The sequence below is a fragment of the Lissotriton helveticus genome, chromosome 3_1 (assembly GCF_964261635.1).
Source record: "Lissotriton helveticus chromosome 3_1, aLisHel1.1, whole genome shotgun sequence".
Taxonomy (NCBI): Eukaryota; Metazoa; Chordata; class Amphibia; order Caudata; family Salamandridae; genus Lissotriton; species Lissotriton helveticus.
Genome location: NC_136061.1, coordinates 2,073,886,935 through 2,073,911,372, shown reverse-complemented (window position 1 = coordinate 2,073,911,372; position 24,438 = coordinate 2,073,886,935). Strand labels below are relative to the sequence as shown.

At 43.3% G+C, this 24,438-nt stretch overlaps 1 long non-coding RNA gene across 1 annotated transcript in view; it reads right to left on the bottom strand.

Moving 5' to 3' along the window:
- Positions 1 to 19,408: 19,408 nt before the first annotated feature.
- The window catches only part of LOC144825263 (uncharacterized), a 275,307-nt gene continuing 270,277 nt past the window's right edge, over positions 19,409 to 24,438 (bottom strand). The window contains exon 3 of the long non-coding RNA XR_013609362.1: positions 19,409 to 19,548. This is a non-coding gene — a long non-coding RNA (uncharacterized LOC144825263). The remainder of the gene's footprint in view (positions 19,549 to 24,438) is intronic.

Genomic DNA, 24,438 nt, shown 5'->3' with positions numbered 1-24,438 from the left:
CTCTTCTGCAACATATACATTTTTATAGTATTTATTATATTTTTTCAAATACAATGTTGCCCTTTTGACTTTCCTAACATCTACTAAATCTTGCCATATTTTCTTATTCTTTGTCGGAACCCCATTAACTAAGATAACAAGAGGTTCCTCTTCCACTTTTTCTACTCCAATTGTGTTAATGTTTTTCTTCAAATCTAGAGGCAAATAAACAACTCTTCCCTTTAATCCTCTCTGTAAATCTGATGGAGGCAATTTCCCTGTCTTTGGCTCCATTCTTACAATAGCCTGAAAGGGATGGATACTTTGAATCAAAATAGATTCATAAGTATTTAAATCCTTCAATTCAGAAGGAATCTCAACCAATTCCAGATTATTATGAACTGCTCTAGCAGGCATCTGGTTTTGATTTAATTTGTTACAACAATAAGTACACACACGTTGATCCAATCCCAAATCAAAACAATTTTTTACCATCAAGTATGTTGTAAAATCCTTCCATTCACTATTATTTTCCCTTTCACTTTTTCCATATAAATCCACTAACTTAGTCTGATTCTTATAATAAGTGCGTCGACAACACACACAAGTGAAATTTGGCCTCTCACTTGATTTCACCTCAAACGTCGCAATTTCCCTCTGGAAATTATCTGTACTGGAAACCTGTACACTATCTTCCACATTACTCTCTTCTTCTTGGTCAATTTCAACATTCTCCTCTTTACTTCCAAAGTAACAAAACTCAATTTCTTCACATATATTCTTCACATCTATTTCAGAACCATGCAAAAGAGCAGCGCATAATTGTTTAAGCATAATTGCTGGACTCTTAGCATAATACAACATTCTAACTAATTTCCTCACTTTATTATGATGCACTGCCAGCATCCTGAAATGATGAAAAACACTCTGGCATACTCTCCTGGAAAGACAAGCCACTGAATGACCATGCAAACCTATCACTTCTCTCACTCTGCAAGGATCTAATTCTTGCAACAACTTCATTTTCTGCTTCAAACTTTTCTTATGAAATGACCGTATAAAATCACAAAGCAAATTGATGGAATCCTGTCGTACACTGCAAATACTACTACACTTCCAGGTGTACACAGGACCCTTAGGACGTCTCCCTAAAACCTCATTACCTAACACCTCTTCTATCTTTGTTGTCACAAGTTTTTCTTTTTCAACTGGACAACCATCTTTCACTTCATAAGCTCGACCACTGGTGTCAACTGCATGCACCAAATCATTATCCTGGAAATAACTCTCCTCATTAAAAAATGCCTCAGAGCTTGAACTATGCATCCATTCTCCAGAAAAAACTTCACAAAAATTACTACGATTAACTATTCTCTTCCATCTACTATTTCTTTTGAAATCATAAATTGCCTTTTTTAGCTTCCTAATTCTATTGATTGTCAAAATAAATAACTTACGTTTAATTTCAAATGCCTGATCAATAACTTTCTCAACAATTTTTTTTCTCTTATAAAAAACCACTTTCTGTTGACCTTTCTTAATATTTTTTAACAAATTGCCAATTATCCTGTTGCGGAACATTCGTTTACGAATGTCCCTAAACTGTTGTTTCCTTCTACTTTCATGCATAGAGTTATCTCTTACTCTAGCAGTAACATTTTTCATTGGCCTTTCCTTACCGTTTGAATTGCTTCTCCTTTTCTGGACTGAAACATTTTCTGTAGTAATATTTTTTTTACTACAGATATTTCTTATGAATGTTTTTGTACTCTTACCCGGTGCTTTCTTGGTGACTTGACAAATCTTTTTGTTAGAGGACTGCTGCTTTTTTTCATTCACCTGCTGTCTTTGACGTTTTGCAGCCTTTCTCACTCTTTCTTTGGTTGGCATGCTGAAATCTTGAAATGATCTGCAGTTGAATCTGTGGTAAAATATAATAAAAAATGTTATTAACCACTATTACCCAACAGTAAATTAATAACAGTCATCAAAAACTTAACACATTACTTAACATTTTTACATAGAACATTTTTTTGTACATGGCAAATTTAGAATACAGAAATAGCAGAAAAAAATGGAATTTATATTCATTTTACCTGTGCTGTTTTATATATGAATCTGATCTAATTTTATGACCATATTTTAATATTTTATTGAAGACACTACACATAACCTGTTTTTGAAGGTGTCTTTATTTTTAAATTAAACGGTTTAAATATTTACTTTTTATTTATTATAAATTTATAAAATAAATGTTTATAGTTCCATAGGCTCAAGCACGTCAGCTTCCCATCCTATGTCATACAATTCTGACAAATCTGCATCCTCATCACGTTCTTCTTCATCCTCAGGATTGAAATCATCCAAGGGATCAACATCCACTGATGTTTCAATTACGAGTTCAATGATGAGGTCGAAATCAACTGATTGCTGATTGTCGCTCATGTTGATGTTGTCTTTATCTTTAAAGAAAGATAACAACAATGAGATGTTGCAGAGTAGGAGACAAATCTCAGAGATTATAATAGTAAAATTGTTTAACAAGAGTAACATTTTGCAGCTATTATTTAACCATGTCCAACGATGCTGAGGAGGCAGCCGCGGGCCGTGGAGGGAGTTACGGTGGAGCAGGGAGGCGGGTAGGGGGAGGGGCAGGGTGGAGGGACCTAAAAACTGGCATATGAATAATTGCAGGTAAGTACACAATTTAATTATTCAAACGAATTTCGTAGCGCGCACAGCATCGCAAAATGCGATGCTGTGCGCGCTACGAATTTCGTTTAAATAATTAAATTATGTACTTACCTGCAATTATCCATATGCCAGTTTTTAGGTCCCTCCACCCTGCCCCTCCCCCTCCCCGCCTCCCTGCCCCACCGTAACTCCCTCCACGGCCCGCGGCTGTGAGGAGGTGAAGCCTATCTCCAATTTTTCACTGAACAGGACTCATCTCTTCTTAACCTTGGATAAACCTCACCGACTCTGTGTCCCCTGCACATAATTAAATGTAAAGGGGCAGATTTATATTAACTAGCACATCCCCAGGGATGCACCAGTTAACGTGCACCGCTGCTCTGCCACCCAGGGTGTGCCGCATTTACAATCAGATAGGACAAAGCTGCATCAAAACCCTGCGCCTGCTTGAAGCAGGCATAGATCTTGACGCAGGTAGGCTGAAAGCTAAAGCAACAACTAAGTGTCATGTGCAGAAGTTGCAAAAAAGGAAAAATGGCGTTTAAACCAGTAATGAGCCCATGCTAACTTAACACAGTGTAAAGATATCCAGGATCTACATCAGTTTGGGGTTCACGAACCTGGCAGGTACAAGGCACTGAGGCTTTGCACCGTGCATGTCTCATCCCAAATCATATGTTGTTTGTGAATGAAACAATTTCCCAGACCAAATGCTTTGGATTGGCTACTTCTAAAAAATTAAACACCCCTACTATCCCGGAGTTAGAAGAATATGATGGTTGGAGTAATTTTACTCGGTTGTCCATTAAAGATTTACAGGCCCTACTCCGTAATTCTTCCTTTAACATTTCCAGTATAAATCCAAAAGGTTGGCTGCTTTGGCAACGTGCCTTATCCACGGTTTAATAACGCTGCCTTTTGCTTTATATAAGTTTTCAAATTGTATGAAATATATACCAATAGGTCGTTATGAACCTTTAGGTAGTGGTTTTCTTCATGAGGTCTGGTCGCTTCCATACACATACAGATGTTTCAAAGATGATCAAGAAGTTTATCTGAATGGAGAGGAATGCACTGAGACGCCAGATCATTCACTAATGTGTAGGCACATACAGTTACACGGTTCATGCAACAAAGACCGACCAAATATGGCTTGCGTGTTGCAAGGCACGCCAGTTCCTGCTATCATCCCCACGTTCAAGTTGTTGGAAAATGGTAGTTATTTGATGCTCAATAATGAAGATTGTTCTGGGTTAATTAAAAGTATTCCTTTTATCGTAACAGTAAGTGAACGGGTTATTTGCTGCAGAAATGTTCTATTTCCTCCCACACATGAACATAGGGAGTTTTCAATCTGGCCACAAATACCAACCTTGGGAGCACATTTCAACGGCATGGCAAGAATAAGAGCTCTTTTGTCTCAGAGAGAGGTGGCCTTGAGTTCGGCCCGTGAAACTTTCGTGCTTCACATAGCGAACACCCGTACAGAGGTGCAGACCCTTTTAAATACTGATTCGCCTTTGCATTTCAGCGAGATGGTTCGGACTATCTTTAACGCGTCCTCCACAAAGGGCCTGGCGCACTTTTTTAAAGTTGTTACCAGTGGTCTCGTGACTTCATTTGAGAAAATCTTTGGAGTCATCCCTGCTTTCTTTCATTCTATTTTTTCCACTGTGCTTGGTGGATTCCCATTTTTACTTGCATTAGCAGCGGACGCTCTTGTGCTTTTTTACATTTTTAAATATGGATGTCCCTCCTGTGCAAGCTCCCGCCCTGCAGCTGCTGACGCTGTTCCGCAATCGCATGCTTGAATATTATGGCACAATGCCGTTGGCGATATTAAGCACGGCATATGGATTATCTTTTCGATTCTCCTACTTCACCTGTGTCCAGCCTGTATTTCACTGCCTGACCTGTGATTTCGATTGGGCCATTGATTTGTGTCTCTGCGGACCGGTTTCTCCTGACGTCGACTTTAATCAGCTGATGAGTCCTATCATTACTCACGAGTTGGTTTGTCCTGGCGAAAGGATTATGGCTGTGGCATTGATGCATGGACTAATTGGTCCCTGGAATTTACTGGCGGCAACACAGTCTTTCTTGGAACAGAGCTTTCTTGAAAACCCACCGAGCTGTCCTCTGATGGTGATAGAGGATCCGGTGCTGGGAGAGCACGTATGTTCTTTTCCGCTTTTAAATTGGATGGCTGAACTCTTTTCGGATGAAGACGGTGACTTCCTATTGGAGGCTGTTGCAGCTTATTTTGCATACACAGTTATGTCATAGACCTTTTTCATGTTTGATATGCTGAGTACTAGCATTTTATTGACAATTCATTGACTTATTTGTCAAGTTTTTATTATTTAGCTTGCCTATTGGCTTAAGCCTCGATAAAGTAGTTGGCTGTTTTATTTTTCTTTAGCATTAAATTTTCCTAGTTTTTAATGTTTTACCTTGCGGACCGTCCACATATAAAGTTGCAATCTGCTCTCATGAGATGGCACTTCTATTATCTTATTCAGTTCGTTTCCGGATCATGGGGAGGTGTCATCTAGATCCTGGATATCTTTACACCGTGTTAAGTTAGCATGGGCTCATTACCGGTTTAAACGCCATTTTTCCTTTTTTGCAACTTCTGCACACGACACTTAGTTGTTGCTTTAGCTTTCAACCTAGTAGTTCATCGTGGTTTACATGAGAATAATATGTTATTGCTCTACTATCTGCTTTGCTTGTTAAACTATATCTGTACAGCGAGTGCTGAAGTTTCAAGAACAACACGATACAGAATTGTTATGAGGTCTGATCTCCACGACTTCATACTCATAACATAAGTGCAGCTTCTGCCAATTCTGGGCATGAGGCGGGTTTTATATTGCTTTGCCGAACACACATACACAACACTTGATGCGGTTCACATGAAGAGAGAGCTGGTGTATGCTGACGTGATTCCTTCAAATCTAAGACACTAAAGTATGGGCACGCCTTAAAGCAACACAAAGACACCTTCTTAGCAAATAATATAATATGTGTATTAGGGAGGGTGAGATATAAGCAGCCGCGGGCCGTGGAGGGAGTTACGGTGGGGCAGGGAGGCGGGGAGGGGGAGGGGCAGGGTGGAGCCCTCTCCACCCTGCCCCTCCCCCTCCCCGCCTCCCTGCTCCACCGTAACTCCCTCCACGGCCCGCGGCTGCTTATAAGTGTTGCTAACTCTTATTCATTTACAGCATGTTAACATACTGTCACCATTCGCTTTTTATGTACTAGTAACTATGCTGGTAATTTTGCTACTGATAATATGTGTACTTGTATTATCTAAGATACTACGCCTGAGAAGACGGCATTAGTAAATAAACATTTCAAATACACATGTGTTCTTCTTAACTCCATGTTCTGGTTTCTAAGAAATATATAACGACCGAGTGTTCATGAGTTCCACGTATCCTGAGGTACTATAAGTTCATATTCTGGATTGTCTAAACATTGAGAGTTTGTTATATCCAATGTGACACTGTACCTAGCTTGCTAAGGGGTTTTTGATTACTAAGGTGAGTTTTGGAACACCCTAATTCGCCGAGGTTCCAATCCTCTGTGCACAGTTCTGTGTGAGAACAGAAACCCTGCGACAGGGGCACCCCTGAGCCTTGCTGGAGCTTCATCACACTTGCGATACAACTCCAGCAATGCGCCACCTTTACGGCACAGATACGTCACGCATCTGTGCTGTTTTTGCCCCATGATGCGCCGCATTGTAAATGCAGCACATCATAGGTGGCGGAACAGCGGCACAGGATGACTAACACATCCCTGGTGATGCGCCAGTCATCATAAATCTATCCCTATGCTTCTTATCTTGTTAGAGATGAACCGCCATATGTATCATCAAAGTTTTTTGCATTTCCTAAATAGCGAACTTTAAGGAATAAATAGCGATTCTTTACCATTCCTAGTTTGCGATGAGCTATTTGCTAATTACAAATTACCCATTCATTTCCATGGAGCAGGAGGCCCATACGAATGAAGGTGCAATTTGCGATTAGCAATTACCTCATCGCAAATTACGAATTTTTCCGAGGGTGCAGGGGTGTCTCAAGAACACCCTGCTGCACCCCTGAAAAAGAAATTTGGGGGCATATGGCGCACATAAATTTTGAAAACATTCCTTTACCTCAAAAACGATTTTCAACTCATAATTTGAAAACACTCCACATGGGGAAATGACTTAAAATGTCCTTAACCCCTTAATTGCTGCCGTCGGCCAACGGTCGTCACGGCCACTACCTCCCCAGTGCTGCGCACGACCGTTGGACGTCCATTCAGCACTAGTTCCAATGGACAGCGCAGCACTGGGGAGGTTTATTTACAAGCTCTAAAGGGGTTAAGACACATGAAAGCGTTTTTTGATTGCCTTTGCAGCATGTTTCGGTCACCTTTAACATGCCTATGTAACGCAAACATTCAAAATCTAAATTTGCCATGCACAGGTGGGAGCATATTTACAAGCAATTTGCTCCACAGGGAAACGTCTTACATTAAAATGGGAAAAATAACATCAGAGACACTCAATTGCCTTATAAAGAAGCATACACCATTATGTCCTTGTCATAAGTATTAAAACCATTCCTTTTCCTCAAAAACGATTTACAAATCATAATTTGAAAACACTCCACAGCTCCTATGCACATAAAAACCCTGTCAGTACTAATACTTCACATTTTCTCCAATTACAATTTCTCAAAGAAACAAAATCTATTTGTAAAACACTTGAGACAAAGCAACATTTGAAAAACACAACTTTCTTCATAATTTTCTCCTTAAAGCACACTATTTTCTATCTAAATTAAAGAAATCTTTTCTCACCTTAGCAAATACTTTGAGTTTCAAAACAGTCTCAGAAACACACCAATTTGTCTTCAGCAGAGCAAAAGGTATGCACTCCAGAGTCTGCAGCTATCAAAAGCACAGAAATGCTGTAATTCTTCACACATATCTCTCATGTCACCCAATCAAAACTCTTCCCTCACTTTTTTTCAAATCAAAACCCTTCCCCCCTCTGCCCTCTCTGCTTTTTTGCATAGCAACCACCTCTTGCAAGACCTCTAGTGTTTGCAAGTTCACACAACAATGTTGCAATTGAACTCTGAACTCTCAGTGCACCTGCATATCCAGTGCATTCTTCCATTTAATGATTTTTTCTTCGCCACTCAAAATACATCTTTCAACGAACTCATCCATGCACCCTAACTTTCTGTTTTCAGCAATCAAAATCCACCAATCACTGTTACTGCTTCATTAACACAGAAACTCCACAGTTTTTTTCACTTTAAACTCTTATTTTTTCAACTGACATTTCATTGCCACACTTCATCTGACTGCAGCAGAACCTTCTCTCGCCATGTTTTCTGTCTGGATTGTTGGACATAGTTACATCTATTGGGCTCAGAGGTACGCTGAAAACAGGAATTTACCTAACCTCAATTTACAAGATGTGGAAATTAAGTGGTTTGGCCACAGAGGATTAAAATGTCACCAATTGATACCATTGGTGAAAACCAATATGCATTTGCCAAAACCTGACCTGTTAATTGTGCACTGTGGAGGTAATGACTTGGGCACTTTGACTGGGGTAGGTCTGGAAAGGCTTTTAAAGGACACCTTTGAGCAATTGATGGCACTTTTTCCTCAGACTGCCTTGGTATATTCAAATATATGCCAAAGACAGAAATGGAGGTGGTCGAACCAATTTTGTCCACAAATTGAGAAGTCGAGGAAGCATGTAAACAAATCTGTTTCAGCTTACATGAGAGACCATGGAATGGGCTCCCTGTACAACAATAACTTGCGTTACTACATGCAAGATATCTACAGAGGAGATGGAGTTCACTTCTCAGATGAGGGCAACAGAATTTTCATTCTGAATTTAAGACTGTGCATTGGTACCTACTTATAAGTACCTAAATGTACCATAAACCCAAAAGCTCTTCTCAGAGCTACCCTACATCTGATCACTCACAATTATTATTTTACTCTAACTTTTTTCACTAATTTTCAAGAAAGTACGCTCCCCAGAACGCTTCCCGGTTCGCGAACCGGGCGCTCCCCACGCAAAAGAACTAAAAAAACGATATTTTTTTTTTTGCCCTGCGAGGCCCTTTTAAAGCCTCCACATCAAACCTAGGGGGTCAGGGAGGATCTACTATGCCCCCTTATGGTCATTTGCCCCTTCGCTTTGGCCTCCTCTGGTCTCTCGATCCTACCAAGAGACAAGATGGCGGCCGCTACGGACTGTTTGGAATGTTTACAGACGCCGGAGAACCAATCAGCTTCGCTTCACAAAGCTCCGTAACGCGAAAAGTCCGCGAACCGGAGCGCTGTTACAGATATATATCTTTTTTTGAACGTTAATTTCTCAAAATCCACTGGAGCACATATATTGAGACCTAGCAAAGGCACATCGGGCTACCAGTACCTACAATTTCCCCAAGTTTCGTGCAAATCCATTCAGCCGTTCGATTATTATTATTTTTATTTTTTTTTGCCCCAGCGGGGCCCTTTTAAAACCTCCACATCAAACCTAGGGGGTCAGGGAGGATCTACTATGCCCCCTTATGGTCATTTGCCCCTTCGCTTTGGCCTCCTCTTGTCTCTCGATCCTACCGAGAGACAAGATGGCGGCCGCTACGGACTGTTTGGAATGTTTACAGACGCCGGAGAACCAATCAGCTTCGCTTCACAAAGCTCCGTAACGCGAAAAGTCCGCGAACCGGAGCGCTGCCCGGTCCGCTGTTACAGATATATATCTTTTTTTGAACGTTAATTTCTCAAAATCCACTGGAGCACATATATTGAGACCTACAAAAGGCACATCGGGCTACCAGTCCCTACAATTTTGCCAAGTTTCGTGCAAATCCATTCAGCCGTTCGGGCTAAAAGTGAGGCCAACCGCCCTATGGAAAACTCAATGTTAAAAACACGTTTTGGGACCCCCCTTTTTTCTCGGCCCCCCCTTGACGAACCCCCCCCAAATTTTCAAGGGCTGCTCAGAAACAAAATGTGCCATTTCCCTGAAAATTTCAGCCAATTCCGTCCACAAACGCCAAAGTTATTAGACATAGAATTTTCAAAAATCCCATAGAGAAAAAATCCTAACTATATATACCTACTGGCGACCGCCAGTAGGTAATATATATATATATATATTTATATTTATATCATATCTCCACTTTGCCCACTCTTGAACAGCACCCCAGAGGCATGATAAGCATTAAATGGGAGACACTGAGGCCGGAGGCACGTATTCATTTCCAGCGTGAGCCTCTGAGGAAGAAAGGGATGAACTTTCGAAACGCATAAGGCTAAACATGCGGGTTTATGGCTGTTTGAACATAACGGCAGACAGGAGTCTGCATATACCCATGAATAAAGGTTTACCACCTGCTGTTGTTGTTTGGGTGCTGTTCAAGAGTGGGCAAAGTGGAGCTATGATAGATATATATATATATTCACTGAAAAAACCATAGGTTATAGACCATATATAGTTAGGGATTAGCATTTAAAAAACCTTATTTTACTCACACAAAACCATTGAAATTCCATATATAGTTAGTTGCACTAACTATATATCGCGCACCCGCAATCCACTGCTGATGATGTCACATATTACATCATTCATGACATGGTCAGTGACATCACTGATGACATCACTGATGACATCTCAAATGACATCACTGATGACATCATCCAGTGACTGTGTGTTTCTCTAAAGTTTAAATATGTTTTACATATTGAAGAATGAGCAGATGTAGAAGTGTCTGGATGAAGGATTGAGTAGGTGCGTGACTGACTGTATGAGTGAGTGATTAAATGTGTCTCACTGAGTGCATGGGTTAGTGACTAAACTGTCTTAATTTGTGCATCATTATGTCTGTTGTTCTGTAAACTGCTGCATGTGTTGGTCAGTAGCTATATGAGTAACTATATGGGTTATTGATTGATTGCCCAAGTATTTGTATGGGAGACTGAGTGTGTGTGTGGCTGGCTGGGAGGTGTGTGACTCTGTGCAGATCAATGTGTACTTGTATCAATGATTGTATAAGAGAGTAAGTATGTGTTAGTATATGTTTCAAAATGTAAGGTGCTCTATGTTTAACTGTATAGATTAGAAAATGGAAGTGTGATTGATTATTTACAGGACTGACTAGGTGTGTGAGTAACTCCATGGATGAGTGACAGAGTGTGAGAGTCTGTATAGGTGTATGAGTGCATATGATAGTGTTGTAAAGATGAGTGATTGTATGTATGAATGATTGTATGGGTAAATGAGTGAATGTGTGTGTAAACATAGGAATCACTGAGTGCGTATGTAGTAACTAGTATTGGTGTGTCAATGGTTTCAAAAATTATACTCTGTATTTAACACTGGGTGTAACAGAGGTTATATTAAAGTGTGAGGAGATGCATTGTATTGTCACATGAATGATATCATCAGTGATGTGGTCATTGATGTCAAATGAGATGTCATCAGTGATGTCATCAGTGATGTCATTTGAGATGTCATCAGTGATGTCATTTGAGATGTTATCAGTGATGTCATTTGAGATGTCATCAGTGATGTCATCAGTGATGTCATTTGAGATGTCATCAGTGATGTCATCAGTGATGTCACTGACCATGTCATGAATGATGTAAAATGTGACATCATCAGCAGTGGATTGCGGGTGCGCGATATATAGTTAGTGCAACTAACTATATATGGAATTTCAATGGTTTTGTGTGAGTAAAATAAGGTTTTTTAAATGCTAATCCCTAACTATATATGGTCTATAACCTATGGTTTTTTCAGTGAATTTTCAAGGTTTTTTAAATGCTAATTCCTAACTATATATGGTCTCTAACCTATGGTTTTTTCAGTGAATTTCAATGTTTTTTTAATAGCAAATATCATAAGCTGTCGAATGTCAAGTACGTGGTAAGTAAAAACATTTTTGTGTTTATGCACACTGATCTGCTTTGAATGCTGCCCCCCCCCTCCCCCTCATTTCTATTAGGAGTACTCTCTCTTTGCAGATAGTGAAGGGTAGTTAACGCAGGCCTTTGCCCCCGTTGTAATCCGTCGTGCCTGCTTTTCTCTCCATTTGATTGATTGTTATCCAAGCATTTACTGTTTTAGAATTGGTTCTCTTTGGTTCATTCTCTATTTACAAACAAGCACAGAGTCGCAATACTCTGTTTAGTCTTTGCAGATAGCGAAAAATCGTGTAAAAAAACAAAAGGAATCGAGCAAAATCAGTAGGCCACTAATGGGATCTCTTTTTGACCTCGCTAAAATAGAAACATTAGGAACAACCCCTCATGACAAACACGAAACTATTGAGATGAACTGAACTCCACACCATGATGGCTGCAATACAGCTCGGCTCCGCCACCCACCCCGCCCAAAATAACGATAAACTCTATGCAAATATTACAAATATATACAACACACCAGCAAAGTAACAGGGTAAAACATTTTATTAAACAACTATTTACATAACTATTTTATACTTTTTGTTGCCCGATCCGGCTAGCTCAATCGATCGAGCATGAAACTCATGCACTCTGATGGTTCAAAGTTTTGAGGAGTGCTTGTAACACTGTCTGAAGCCTATTTGCACTTGCTTCAGCTTCACTATTCTCAAAGTAAAGTGGGGGCTGTTTGAGGACGTGACTGCATTTGTGAACAATGTAATGCGGTGCCACCCTGAACCGCTTGACGGAGGCCCCCGAGGGACGGTGTGATGGCGCGGACTCGGAGGGGGCGCTTGGCTCCGGCTCCCTCCCCAAGTCGTGTTCTCCTGGTGTAGCCTGAGATCGCCCCCGACATAGGTGGCCGGCTCCCGGGATCAAGCGGAACTTTTTGCCTTTTGGTAACTCTTCCATTCTTGACCTTGTCCCACAATCCGTTTCACCTAAAGACACGCTGTAGTGGGGCGCCCCTTTACCATTTCAGTTGCCATTCCGCCCGCTTTTGCTACACTGTGCCTCTTCCGCTATTCAGCTGTTTACCGCCCGCTCTTTCGACTACAGCGTCTCTCTCACCATGTAGTTGAGCTGCTCCCGCTCTTGCGGTGCAGCGATAGCCGGCTGCCACAGTACTCTCAAAATGGCGGCCGGCTCTTCAGATTTGGGCGTGGTCCACTAAAATTGCCCTGCGACACCTTGGAACTCGGACGCTTGTCTGCTAGAGATTGGGCTCCATTCTCGAAAGCGTCCCCTCAGCCTTGAAGATTCTACAAAAGTCTTGGGGGCCCCCGACTCCCGCAGGCTTCTGGTGGGGAGCGGATAGCATTATTGCTCGTGGAATGGCCACGACGGAGCTACGAAATGGTGGTGCTCTCATGCTAACGCCAGCTTCAGTCTGAAACATCCAGAAACACTGTAGACTACCAATTCGATCAGTTCCGGTAGCGCCCCAACGTGACCCGGTAGAGAAGAACTAGCCCTCCCCTCTTTGACTGATGGTTCTTGTTGCCTGTCCCTTCTGTTGTCATTTAACAGAACTATTTAGCCTGCTGAAAGGGGTTGTGTTCCGACCGCTGGTTGGTGGAGACATTTTGACTATATTCTGGACCTGCGTTGTCGCGTAATGCGTCATATGACGCGCCGCGTTAGCGCATCCGGAAGTGATCCGGGGCGCGACGCGCAGCGCGTAACGTAAGCATAACAGGTCATGTGACTTGTTAATAAAACTTTTCATTGGTTCATTTTACTTTTCTTATTCTAATGATGAAAGGCTTGGTCATATGACCTAAAAATTACGCTTTTTATTACTTTCGAACATTATTTTTTCTTAAATATATGTTATAATGTTCCAGGCTAATGTACTTTCCCGGAAAATTTACAACTGTCCTGCAAGTAAAATATATTCCTTTTTCGAGAAAAAGGGCGTTTCTTCGTCCCATGACGGAGCCGTTGAGCAAAAGAGGGTCGGCCTGCTGTCTTAGTCGCCGATACGCCTGAATATGAGATTCTTATCGATCACTTTATGTTGCAGGAGTAGAAAACACAACAGCCCTTGACCATTTATCTTTACTGCGTTCCTGCGTATTATACCTTTTACCCTTCATGTAATTGGTCTGCTTTATTTCACTTGCCTTTTACTGATTCTAAAACAGTGACTATTATTAAAAACTTTACCAATGTATATACTACTACCATGTTTTCTTTTAAAAACCTTTATTGTGAAAATGTCATTACACAAATACGGGCCTATAACCACGTGGGCCGGCCACGGAGCAAACTATAATCGTATATGATGAGTAGACATTTACACTGTAGAGGAACGTAACGGGCGGGCCATTAGGTTGCAAGAACTAAAGTGTCTAACAGTTGCGGAATCGGTGGACGTACATTTTATAATTAAAATACGACAGGGCCAGTTACAATAAAATTATCTAGATATACATTTGCGGGCAAGTACCATGGGTGACGTTAATTCGAACTTTCAATAGTACAGTAATCAATAACACATCAGAACTTAATATCAATAGGGATATCGAAATATTCAATCTATTCTCGTCCCCGCCCGCCATGTGCTTCAAAACTGCATACGTATCTCGTGATATCAAGGTTGTGCAACCAGTACACAACAAGGAGTTACGAGTCCCATTTATTCCGGCGCCATTTTGGGCGAGGACGGGCAGGTCCAGGATATAGTCAAAATGTCTCTACCAACCATCGACTATGATGATGTTCATATGCTGTATTTATTAGAGTAACACTCATCTGTCCACATGAAATTAATTTGCCACAATCTAAACATGTCATTTTAATCTTTCCAAAGTTCTTCTAAATATTTGGGACCGTTTCCCTTGCCTCTGATGCTGTCAGTGCCACTTCTTTGATGAATGTACTGGCAGGTCGGGGGTTCTCCTCCAAATCTCTCTTTTATGCAGCACTATAATTAATCGGTGCCACCTCTCCATATGACGATGCATGGTATAGTTACCATAACTATATTTTTTTTCGGTTCCTCTGGAGAGTACATCGTGGCAGATGAAGCGTGTAACGTACCGGGCATTTACCTTTTTTTGCATGTAGAGGAAAGGAAAAAAAATTCGAGCGTCCGAGTTCTAAGGTGTCCCAGGGCCATTTTAGTGGACCAGGCCCAAATCCAAAGAACAGGCCGCCATTTTGAGAGTCCTGTTGCAGCCGCCTGTCGCTGTAGCATCAAGAGCGGCCGAAACTCAGCTGAATGGCAACTGAAACGGTAAAGGGGCGCCCCACTACAGCAGATGAGCCTCCACCTAGGAAGGCCCGTTCACGCCGCCTCCCCCCCCTCCTTCGGGCACCCCACGCTGTTATTCGGAGCAGGATTGTAGGATGGCCACACCAGTACGGCAACTTGCTAGACACCACCTCGGTGCCTACCGAATCTCAGCTCCTTGTGGTGTCTTCTATTCAGAAAACATTGTTGTGCTGCCTTCGACCTATTCGCCGCAAGTGCGCACGCAACTCAGCTGCATAGCTTGCTAGACACCACCTCGGTGCTAACCGAATCTCAGCGCCTTGTGGTGTCTTCTATTCCGAAAATATTGTTGCGCTGCCTTTGGCCCCATTCGCACATCGGTCCGCTACTGACGCCATCTCACAGGCCAACGGGGCGCCCCACGCCGACTTTCAGCATTGTAGGATGGCCACACCAGTGCGGCAACTTGCTAGACACCACCTCGGTGCCATCCGGATCTTGGCATCCCAGCGCCTTGTGGTGTCTTCTATTCAGAAAATATTGTTGCGCTGCCTTTGGCCCCATTCGCACATCGGTCCGCTACTGCCGCCATCTCACAGGCCAACGGGGCGCCCCACGCCGACTTTCAGCATTGTAGGATGGCCACACCAGTGCGACAACTTGCTAGACACCACCTCGGTGCCATCCGGATCTTGGCATCTCAGCGCCTTGTGGTATCTTCTATTCAGAAAATATTGTTGCGCTGCCTTTGGCCCCATTCGCACATCGGTCCGCTACTGCCGCCATCTCACAGGCCAACGGGGCGCCCCACGCCGACTTTCAGCATTGTAGGATGGCCACACCAGTGCGACAACTTGCTGGACACCACCTCGGTGCCATCCGGATCTTGGCGCGTTGTGCTGCCTTCGGCCTATTCGCACATCGGTCCGCTACTGACGCCGCCTCACGTGCCAACGGATTTTCTACGCTTTTTATACCCTATGCCGCATAACAAGTCATGAGACTTGTTTATAAAACTTTTCATTGGTTCATTTTACTTTTGGTTTCCTAATGATGGAAGGCTTGATCATATGACCTAAAAATAACACTTTTCATTGGATGAAAACTTTATTTTTTTCCCAAACGATGAAAGCCCCACCTTGTTTCTGGATGTTTCAGACTGAAGCTGGCGTCAGCATGAAAGCACCACCATCTCGTGGCTCCGTCGTGGTCATTCCGCGAGCAATCATGGCAGCCGCTCCCCACCGGAAGCCTGCAGGAGTCGGGGGCCCCCAAGACTTTTGTAGAATCCTCAAGGCGGAGGGGACGCTTTCGAGAATGGGGTCCAAGACCTAGCAGAGAAGCGTCCGATTTCCAAGGTGTCCCAGGGCCATTTCAGTGGACCAGGCCCAAAAAGGAAAGAGCCTGCCGCCATTTTGAGAGTCCTGTGACAGCCGCCTATCGCTGCACCGCAAGAGTGGGCGCAACTCAGCTGAATTGCGGATTTTGACACAGTGGACCAAAAGCGGACGGAATGGCAACTGAAACGGTAAAGGGGCGCCCCACTACAGCAGACGAGGCTCCACCTGAGGAGGCCCGTTCACGCCGCCTCCCCCCCCCCCCGGGGCGCCCCACGCCGTTATTCGGAGGGCGGCAACTTACTGGACATCACCTTGGTGCCATCCACATTTCAGCGCGTTCTGCTGCCTTGGAACTATTCGCACAACAGACCGCTACTGACGACCCACCCCCCGGGACGCCCCACGCCGGATACCCAAATCAGTGCGGCACCCAGGCAACATCACCTGGGTGCCGTTCAGAAATCTGGACGTTGTGCTGCCTTGGGACTATTCGCACAACCGACCGCTACTGACCATTGTTCCTTCTTTTTCCCTAAAATGTTTTAAATGTTTTTACTGTTTTTGTTTTGTTGTATATATTTATAAGTTATTAAAGTTTTATAATCCTACTACTTTGTTGGAGTGCTATATATTTTTAATGTGACACATAATTGTAAAAACTTTGATGTACAAAGAGTCATCCCTGGAATCTTCCGCTTCAGGCTCGGTCCCCTCCCCAATCACAATACAGGATGGTTTTCAGATAGTAGGAACGCGTGTGGTGTGACGGATCTCATCGGGTGTGGGCCTTGATCTACTATAACTCCTTTGAAGAGGGGTGATTCTTTACAGCTGGGGCCATAAACTACATCTGCAAGGCTAGCTGATAGCCTGGGACCGGCCTGGACAATCGGACACAGAGGAAGAGGAGTGTCAGAGGGTGCGGTAGTGAATAGGGCGAAAGGGAGGTGTCGGGCGGGCACAGGGTGTGATTCTCAGGGAAGAGCAGCGCAGATGGGGGGAGGTTTATTGCCCATGCATAAGACAGAGAGCGCGGGTGACCAGTGCCTGGGGGAGATGCTTGCGAGGGTGGGGAGCCATGCTAAGGATCGACAGCGTGCAGAGAGTGGGTCTGGTCAAGTCTTCTAAAATGGCTGCCGTGCACGACAAAAGTGTGGCATTTGAAAAAAGGCAAGATGGCGCAGACAATGTTTTTCAACACTTCCTGATTTCCTTCGAATCGAACGTTAACAGACGTTGGGGCATATTACCAAAGTTAAGCGATATTTATCCCTAACGATGCTTAGCAACGAATTTTTTACCGCTAAGCATCGTTAGAAATTATCGCAGATAAACCTTGCTATTATCAAGGTTTATCGCAAATGCGATAAAAAACGGCCGCAATGCATTAATATCGCTGAAATGTCAGCGATATTCATGCATTACCGAGCTAATGCTCTTAGCCATGTTATCCACCTCCCATTGGATAACATGGCTAAGAACTGCTCAGGGCAGGTGTTACTGTTTGGAGATATTCGCGCTTAGCGCGAATATCTCCAAAAGTTGGTAATAGGAGATAGCGATGTTAGCGACTGTTTCCAGTCGCTAACATCTTGGCATGCCCACTTTGCATGTCATTAGTGATAAATATCACTGACATGCAAAGTGGGGCCCAAGATGGTCGCTATCTCCTACTAGCGGTCGCTAACTGGTGTTAGCGACAGCTAGGTAATACGGAGATAATTTTATCTCCGCTTTCTTGGCTTTTAAAGCCAAAAAAGCGGAGATAAACCCCCTTGATAATATGCCCCGTTATCTCTCCCACACTACCGGTCCCCCTGGGCTTAAACGCCGAGATGGTAGGGACTGCATCCCGTGAAGATAGGCCGAGACGTCACTCAGCAGAAAAAAAAGTAAAAAAAAAGTCTATAAACATACAATAAGTTAAAAGTCAATCATTCTTCATTCCTTGTAGTACGCTCCCCAGTCCGCTTCCCGTTACGCTAACCGGGCGCACCCCACCAAAAAAACGATATTTTTTTTTTTTTGTTGCCCCGCGGAGCCCTTTTAAAGCCTCCACATCAAACCTATGGGGTCAGGGAGGATCTACTATGCCCCCTTATGGTCATTTGCCCCTTCGCTTTGGCCTCCTCTTGTCTCTCGATCCTACCGAGAGACAAGATGGCGGCCGCTACGGACTGTTTGGAATGTTTACAGACGCCGGAGAACCAATCAGCTTCGCTTCACAAAGCTCCGTAACGCGAAAAGTACGCGAAGTGGAGCGCTGCCCGGAGCGCTGTTACAGATATATATCTTTTTTTTTAACGTTAATTTCTCAAAATCCACTGGAGCACATATATTGAGACCTAGCAAAGGCACATCGGGCTACCAGTCCCTACAATTTTGCCAAGTTTCGTGCAAATCCATTCAGCCGTTCGATTATTATTATTTTATTTTTTTTTGCCCCGCGGGGCCCTTTTAAAACCTCCACATCAAACCTAGGGGGTCAGGGAGGATCTACTATGCCCCCTTATGGTAATTTTCCCCTTCGCTTTGGCCTCCTCTTGTCTCTCGATCCTACCGAGAGACAAGATGGTGGCCGCTACGGACTGTTTGGAATGTTTACAGACGCCGGAGAACCAATCAGCTTCGCTTCACAAAGCTCCGTAACGCGAAAAGTACGCGAACTGGAGCGCCGCCCGGTCCGCTGTTACAGATATATATCTTTTTTTGAACGTTAATTTCTCAAAATCCACTGGAGCACATATATTGAGACCTAGCAAAGGCACATCGGGCTACCAGTCCCTACAATTTTGCCAAGTTTCGTGCAAATCCATTCAGCCGTTCGGGCTAAAAGTGAGGCCAACCGCCCTATGGAAAACTCAATGTTAAAAACACGTTTTGGGACCCCCCTTTTTTCTCAGCCCCCCCTTGATGAAACCCCCCCAAATTTTCAGGGGCTGCTCAGAAACAAAATGTTCCATTTTCCTGAAAATTTCAGCCAATTCCGTCCACAAACGCCAAAGTTATTAGACATAGAATTTTCAAAAATCCCATAGAGAAAAAATCCTAACTATATATACCTACTGGCGACCGCCAGTAGGTAATATATTCATATATATGTGTATATATATGACTGGAACTTCGGTACTCAGTAGGAGCCAAATAACGAAGACGGACCCAATGAGAGTATTTCAAGCGTCTTTATTTCACACTGTGCACCCTCACGATCGCCATGACGCGTTTCGGGCCCTGGAGCCCTTGATCACATGACGTGGTCAAATTACACCCTGTGATTTGTAGTGCCGGTCTGGTCACATGGTCCCAAGCCTATAGAAATAGAGAAAATACTTCAGCCTGGACCAGACTAAGTAACCAATACTTTTTATACACCCCCAATTGTCACAATTAATAAGCGACAAACAATACTATCAAATGTGCAAATTTGCGCAATAAATATGATGGAACAATATTTACAAATGTGCAAAAATCGCCAATATTACTATGTACAAATAATCACAGTGGATAAAATATGTACAAACACATTCTGTGCAATATTGAGCAAACGTATAAAATGCTTTGTGCAAAATTTACAACAGAAGGGGTTTGATTAATACTGCCCAAGTGGGCATTGGTTAAAAATTTCATCTGGACCACTGCGTCTACACTGCTTGGGTATTCATGTTGGCACCAGCACTATTGAAAAGAAATATGTGATATCCCAACTGTGTTTGATGTATTATATAATCTTAAAATCCGGCAAAAATCAATAAAAAATTAATTAAAAGTTAATTAAGAATAGCCTATTCAGAAATCTTGCGTCTCATTTTTCACTAAACAATTTCAAGACTCAATGTGCAAGCAAGTATACAAATCTTCTGTTGCGTTCAGTCCATTCGGAGCCTTAGTATCTAATTCAAGGATGTACCGGGTTTCTAGTATGCGCAGACGGGCTTCCCTATTCCCCCCTCTGCGTAAGGGCTCCACCATATCAATAGCAAAATATTTCAAGCAGTTGACATCCCCTTTATGGCAGAGATTGACATGCCTCGCTACTGGGTAAGCCTCATCTTTGTTCACAACTGCCCTCATATGCTGCAATATGCGCTTGTGGACCTGTAGTTTAGTACTACCAACGTAGCAAAGTCCACAAACACATTCCAAGACATAGATGACAAAGTCTGATTTGCAAGTGATTTTCTTAGTAATGGGGAGTTCTCTCTCACTGAATGGGGAATAGTAGGTAATTTTACTCTTGCCTATGTGTATATATATATATATATATATATATATATATATATATATATATATATATATATATATATATATATATATATATATAACATACACAAATTCTAATTTACTTACCTGTTATCAGGAGATACCTCAGTGCTGCATCTTTCAGCTCACTACTATTCCTGAAAACTTAATTTAACTGTACTTACCAGTTACTTGAATTTCCTTCCATAGGATATCATTTTTTTTTTCAATTTATATTAAATATCTGTAATGTAATTTAAAAACAATGTAGTAAATTAGAATAAAAAATAGAACAATTAATACATTTAAAAACTCTCATTTACAAAACCTTTAAAATTCACTGAAAAAAACATAGGTTTCAGCCACGTAATAGAATTACTTTTCAGTATCAGTAGTGGGCTGAAAGATGCAGCACTGAGGTCTCTCCTGATAACAGGTGAGTAATTCGGAATTCATAGTTCGGCTGATATTTGAGGAATTTTTTTAAGTTCCAAAACTCCACACTTTGAAAAATTTCCAAGTGAAATCAGTCAATGTTAGCCTATAAAAGGAAATTCATGTTACTGTAACTACGATTAGAATTACTTTTCAGGATCAGTAGTGGGCTGAAAGATGCTGCACTGAGGTCTCTCCTGATAACAGGTGAGTACATTGGAATTCGTAGTTCAGCTGATTTTAGAATATTTGTACGTTTCAAAAATAGACACTAGAAACTTTTCTGGTGAAAACCACACAATAGATTCCTATGGAAGGAAATACAAGTTACTGGTAAGTACGCTTAGATTGACTTTTCAGGGTCCGTACTGGGCTCAAAGATGCAGCACTGACGTCTCTTGTGATAACCGGTAAGTACTTCGGAATTCGTACTTCCGCTGATTTTAGAGGAATATTGTGCTCAATAGTGTAGGAAGGGGGTGGGGCCTGAGGTGACATGTGTGCAAACACGCCCTGTGGCATTTTTTAGATTGGGGAATTCATTCCTCTTCAATCCTGAGGTCCCCTGTGAGCCAACTATCCCACCAGGTACCTCCATTATGCGCAAGGGAGCTGTGTTGCATAGAGGTGCTCAGAGGGCACGCCCCCTTTTTACAACACTCTGCAACGCAGCTCCGTGGCGTTTAATGGAGGTACCTGTTGGACTAGTTGGCCCCTAGGGAACCTCTGTATTGAAGAGGATTTAATTCCCCAACTTAAAACGTGCCACAGGGCATGTTTGCACACATATCACCTCAAGCCCCGCACCCTACCTTCACCACTGTGCAAACGTGCCCCTTAGCGCATTCTAAGTTGGGGGATTAAGTCCCCTTGAATACTGGGGGTCCCTGGGGGCCAACTAGCCCACCAGGAACCTCCAGTATGTGCCAGGGGGCTGCGTTGCACAGAGGTGTAATAAGGCTCGCCCCTTTTTACACCTCTCTGCAACGTAGCCCCCTGGCACGTTTAGAGAGGGGGAACTAATTCCCCTTGCATATTGGGGGTCCCTGGGGGTCAACTAGCCCACCAGGAACCTCCAGTATGCGCCAGGGAGCTGCATTGAAGAGAGGTGTAATGAGGCCATGCCCCTTTTTACACCTCTCTTCAACGCAGCCCCCTGACGCGTTCACAGAGGGGGAACTAATTCCCCTTGCATATTGGGGGTCCCTGGGGGCCAACTAGCCCACCAGGTACATCCAGTATGCGCCATGGGGCTGCGTTGCAGAGAGGTGTAAAAAGGGGCGTGGCCTCTTTACACGTCTCTGCAAGGCAGCCCCCTGGCGCATACTGGAGGCTGTTGGTGGGCTAGTTGGCCCCCAGAGACCCCCAGTATTCAAGGGGAATTAGTTCCCCCTCTGCAAACGCGCCAAGGGGTCAACTAGCCCACCAGGAACCTCCAGTATGCGCCAGGGAGCTGCATTGAAGAGAGGTGTAATGAGGCCATGCCCCTTTTTACACCTCTCTTCAACGCAGCCCCCTGGCGCGTTCACAGAGGGGGAACTAATTCCCCTTGCATATTGGGGGTCCCTGGGGGCCAACTAGCCCACCAGGTACATCCAGTATGCGCCATGGGGCTGCGTTGCAGAGAGGTGTAAAAAGGGGCGTGGCCTCTTTACACGTCTCTGCAAGGCAGCCCCCTGGCGCATACTGGAGGCTGTTGGTGGGCTAGTTGGCCCCCAGAGACCCCCAGTATTCAAGGGGAATTAGTTCCCCCTCTGCAAACGCGCCAAGGGGCGCGTTTGCAGAGTGGTGCCTTAATTTTTTGGGGAGGGATCGGCTGTGTACGCGTACCCCGCGATTTTTCCCTCCAAAAAATACATTTTTGGGGCTTGGGTGTCCTTTGGGACCCCCTGAGCAGGCCTAGGGTTCAGGGTGTTTCTACCCTGCCCCTTTTCTTTGTTTTTACACTTGTTTCCCTGTTTTCTTGTGACTCGGTTCTACCGAGGCACAAGATGGCTGCCAACACTTCCTGGTTTCGAGTGTTGACAGACAGTTGACAGCCAATCAGCGTGCAGCTCGTGCTCGGGAAGGTACGCATACTATATTCCGTCTCTAGATATCGCTATGATTTTACTTTTGATTTTCTCAGGAACTACTGAACGGATTTACACCATTTAACAAAAAACACAATCTGTGAAACGAAATCTACCTCTCTGCCAAATTTGGTGTAATTCCGTTCAGCCGTTTGGGCTGTAGCCCTGGCTAAAGGTCCCTATGGAAAATTGCATGGGGAAAACACGTTTTGGGACACTCCCTTTTTTCTCGGCCCCCACTTCACAAATCACCCCCAAACTTTCAGGGAAGGAGCTGAGCAGAGCAGGCCATTTTCTTGGAGAAATTCACGAAGATTTGTCCACCGGCGCCAATGTTATTCCAAATAGAATGTTGTGGATTTCCTATGGAAACTAGGAGGTTTTAACTATAACTACCTACTGGCAACCACCAGTAGGTAATATATATTACCTACTGGCGGTCGCCAGTAGGTATATATAGTAAGGATTTTTTCCCTATGGGATTTTTGAAAATTCTATGTCTAATAACTTTGGCGTTTGTGGACGGAATTGGTTGAAATTTTCAGGAAAATTGAACATTTTGTTTCTGAGCAGCCCCTGAAAATTTGGGGGGGGTTCGTCAAGGGGGGGCCAAGAAAAAAGGGGGGTCCCAAAACGCATTTTTCCCATGTTAATTTCCATAGGGCGGTAGGCCTCACTTTTAGCCCGAACGGCTGAATGGATTTGCACGAAACTTGGCAAAATTGTAGGGACTGTTAGCCCGATGTGCCTTTGCTAGGTCTCAATATATGTGCTCCAGTGGATTTTGAGAAATTAACGTTCAAAAAAAGATATATATCTGTAAGCGCGCTCTGGGCAGCGCTCCGGTTCGCGTACTTGACGCGTAACGGAACTTCGCATAGCGAAGCTGATTGGCTCTCCGGTATCTGTCAACATTCTAAACAGTCCAGAGCGGCCGCCATCTTGTCTCTCGGTAGGATCGAGAGACAAGAGGAGGCCAAAACAAAGGCAAAAATGACCATAAGGGGGCATAGTAGATCCTCCCTGACCCCCTAGGTTTGATGTGGAGGCTTTAAAAGGGCCCCGCAGGGCAACAAAAAAAATTTTTTGTTTGTTTTTTTTGCGTGGATAGCGCCCGGTTCGCGAACCGGGAAGCGGCCCGGGGAGCGTACTATGAGGAAAAAAGAATGATAGACTTTTCAAATACTGTATGTTAATTGATTGTTGGTTTTGTTGATTATTTTTTAATTTCTTTATTTTTTAAGCAATTATTTATTATTGTGATTGTGTTTCAAAATTTAATAAACTTTCTAAAATTTCACTGTCTGAAATGTCGTTATTTTCATTGAACATAGCTTGTAATCTCTGAGTGTGTAAAATGTCCTCATTTTGAAGGAGGTCCTCTACTGCTTGCACACATTGCAGTAGTTCTTGGTCCCAAGTTTCATCCATAAATTCTATATAATTTGGATCA